Raw genomic sequence first — 3,719 nt, 5'->3', positions numbered from 1 at the left:
TGTTGCTCACTGATAATGTTCATCTGACTCCTATGTGCCTTACTCTCCTTTCAGGTGCTAGAAGTGCCAAGATCAATTTTTTCTGAAGATTTTGCAGGCAGTATTTGCCAACTCTTTTAGGAAACCCATTTATATTAATGTAGAAACAGAAATGGAACACAGAAACATTAGAAAACTTGCATTTTTCTCTAAGTTTCTACTGTTCTCTGCATTTCTGGCAGCTAGTTAGCAACAGAGCAACTGTTCTGAAGACTTTCTGAGACTGGCTTCCTTTGCATTCTTCCTGGGATGCAAAAATCTCCACTGTGCAGGGTATAGTGGGGGCATAGATGATGGCATTTCTCCTATTTTGGGGATAATTCTAAGAGAAGTAATTGAGTTGTAGTGCTAAAATCATTCCTGCTTTATGGAGAAAGGTTCAGTTTGCTGGAGTGATGGGATAATGAAAAAGATCCAAGTATCTTAATTTAGATTTCTCCCCAAAGATAGTGATGCTTTTAACTGCTGTGCTCTGTGTCCAAATTCTGTTTCACACTTGGCTTTGCAGAAAGCTTGACAAAAGACGGCAATGATGCTCCATCAACTCAGTTATGCTCCTCTAACTAAAGGATGCTAAATCTACTGTAGGCTTCAGGGTCTCGATGTACTGATCAAAGTCTTTGCATTCGTCGGAAAAGTTCAGCTCTACACACCTGGTCTCCTGGGTTAAGGATCCAGATTTATAAACACCAACTTGTTGCAGGCTCAGAAGGGGAGAGTAAGGTTTCCCTTTCCAGAGTCTTTGATGCCGTGCTCTTCCCCGACATGATGCCTATAGGAGGCAAAGAGACATGGAAAATGTGACTCTCAGAACCTGGAGTAATATTTTCCTAGGTCGGAGCATTTTTCAGAGCCTGAAAATCTATTTTTATGCTGCTTCCCCATCCCATTCCCTTCCAGCCTGTAGAAACCACTACTGGTTGATGTTGCTCCAGAAAACAAACAACAAATGCACATTTTGTTACTTAATCAGCATCCCTGACCTCTCCCCAAATGAAGAGAGACACTATTACAAGTTGAGTGGAAGCTTGTTTCCCACTGGCCTTGGGCTAAATCAAATCAAACCTGATTGTTAATTTTCTTACACAGACCCTGGGATAAAAATCAGGACTGCAACCTGACTGTGAACAAAATCTGCAAGTCAAGAATCCTCTCGCTGTAATATAAGTGACAACCTCAGAGGTCCAACAACTTCTCACTAGGCTGGACAAACAGCACATCTTAGAAAGCTATCCAGATATAAGCCATTTTTACCTGCTGCAGAAAAATATGTTTTTACTAAATGGCATAAAATTTCAGAATATCTGGCAGCCAAACTCAGTGTCCTCTGACTAAATATGGAAAAGGTATATCTCATGGAAATGTAAGTTAAAGCTAGGCATTAGAAGCAAAAAAAAGCCATGAAATAAAGCTACAAGGGCCTGCTGATTATGTCTTATAAAAACAAAGTCCAAATGTCCTATCTGAGGCCACTACTCAGACATTTGAAAAGCCACAACTAACAACAAATATCTGAGCTCCCAAATAAGATGGCTTTCAGTTCATTCTTATTAACAAAAAAAAAAATCCACTCTCTTAATAGATTATGGAAGGAAAAAATAGTCCACTGCCACAAATCACCATATATCTGTATAATTTTAATTACCATCCCTGTATAAAAGTAAAATTCTCATTTTAAAACCTGTTGATACCCAAATTAATATGCAGGGAAGATGAACAGGTGAAAAGGTGTCCTTTCCTTTAAAGGAACTTGCCTTCCTTCCAGTGCCAGGAAATTAGAGCTTCACATTTTGTTTTTCCACAGGAGAGAACAAGACCAAGGAAAAGGCAAGTTTTAATGAGCACATCAAATAAAAATTCAGCCCCCATCTGCAGGTTATTGAAATTATGGTTGTTATTATTGTAAAGCAGAGGGTGGAACGGGAACTTAAATGATCCAACTTCATTTCTAAGTGCATGAAACAAAACTTCTCAGCGAGTCAGGGAAAAGGTGATGCAGGAAAAAAGGTGAGGGAGGTGGGAAGTACAGGGAGTATGGGATATTCAAAACCAATACACACCTCACAACCAACCTGCTGGGAAAGTCAGAACCAGAGTGAGACCCTATTCCGCATCCCTGCCCCTGCCCCTCATCCACACTCACCTCCTGAGTCTCGGGAAGGCTGCACAGCTCCTCTGGCTGAGCATGTGGAAGGGAGATTCAAAGCCAGTCCATAGCACAGCAAAGCACAGCAAGCTCCTCTCTCCATGCAGGAACAGGACAATCTGCCTGAAAATTCATTGCCTTTCACCACTTCTTTACCCACTAATATTTTGATGACTCACAATTGCACAAATTCCCTGTATCCCAATGGCTGTGAGGGGCTTGGTGCCAGCTTCCCTGAGCCCACCCCCGCCCCCTTGCAGTGTTCAGCTCCACACTGTCAAGAAGCAGCAGTAACTTTACTGCTCTGCTGATGCAGCAGCCAGCATCCCCTACCATTACCGTAATCTCTTGTCACTCCCGTATTGCTCAGAAACAAAGAGCACAAATCTAATGCCAACATGTCTCAGCAAACAGCAGCATTTGTGCCTGGCAAAAATGCAAGATATTGGAAAGTGCTTCTCCCCTTCTCCCCCCACATCCATGTTAGTTGGCAAAAATATCAGTTACACACAATTGATGGGTTGATAATTAACCCTAAAATTAATGGGCAAATATCATCTGAAAATTGCTTGAAAATAATTCCCATGCCACTCTCACAGCTCTCCTATAATACAGAAAATGACATGCCTGCCAGAAAAAAAAGTTAGAAAAAAAGCATACAGACACACCTGTCATATTGGAATAGCAGGCAAGGCTAGCATGACAAACTGCCATAGATCCTGCATGCTTTTCTCAGCTGCTCTGCTAAAGTCTATATTGGGCAAACATTGCAGGATCCTGCTCTTTTTCACGATTCTTCCCAGAGGAGCAAGCAACAGTGCTTGGGAATTATTAAAGGCCTGGGGAGCTGAGACAAGAAAATGTGTCCAGATTTAAGCAGAAGTCAGGAAGGATTAAACATGACAAGAGTAGGTAATAACCATCTGTTGTTCCATTTCATTTTTGTGCAGAGAGTAGGACAGGTGCCTTATAAATACCAATCCGTAAGTAAGCAGCAAAATACTAAATGTTGTGACAAATTAGGGTCAACTTAAAAGCTTCACCTTTAAGAGTAATTCCAGTAGGCACAGGATGTTGGATTGGATGAGCCACACCAGCATGGTTAGTGTTCCCTCAGCCTCTTACAAGGATGTGAGCAGGGACCACAGTTCCACGGGTCTCAAAAGAGGAGGCAACACAAGTCACCCAATCACTTGGATGCTAGCTGAGCATCCAGAGTATCACTTAACCCATCCTGTTCTCTTCAACAAAATGAAAATCAGAACAGATGGCTGAAAATAGAGCTGGCTAAAAACCCGCCAAATTGTGGTCTGTTTTCAATTCATAAGTCCGCCTGCAAGTGCAAAGGTAGCTCCCTCAGGCAGGGAAATCTTGTGCACTGGCAAAAGTCTGTGCCTGGAAGTCAGGCAGCACGGGCTCCAATCCTGACTAGCACTTCTCACATTTCTCCTCTTTGACACTATTATCTGCCTAGGTGAAAGGAGGGGTAATGGGATGCTGTGACTAATTCATTCATGTTTGCAAACTGCTTTAA

The sequence above is a fragment of the Crocodylus siamensis genome, chromosome 6, assembly GCF_052110815.1.
Source record: "Crocodylus siamensis isolate JL-2025a chromosome 6, ASM5211081v1, whole genome shotgun sequence".
NCBI classification, from domain to species: domain Eukaryota; kingdom Metazoa; phylum Chordata; order Crocodylia; family Crocodylidae; genus Crocodylus; species Crocodylus siamensis.
The sequence above is the reverse complement of the archived record's forward strand: the minus strand, read 5'-3'. Positions refer to the sequence as shown.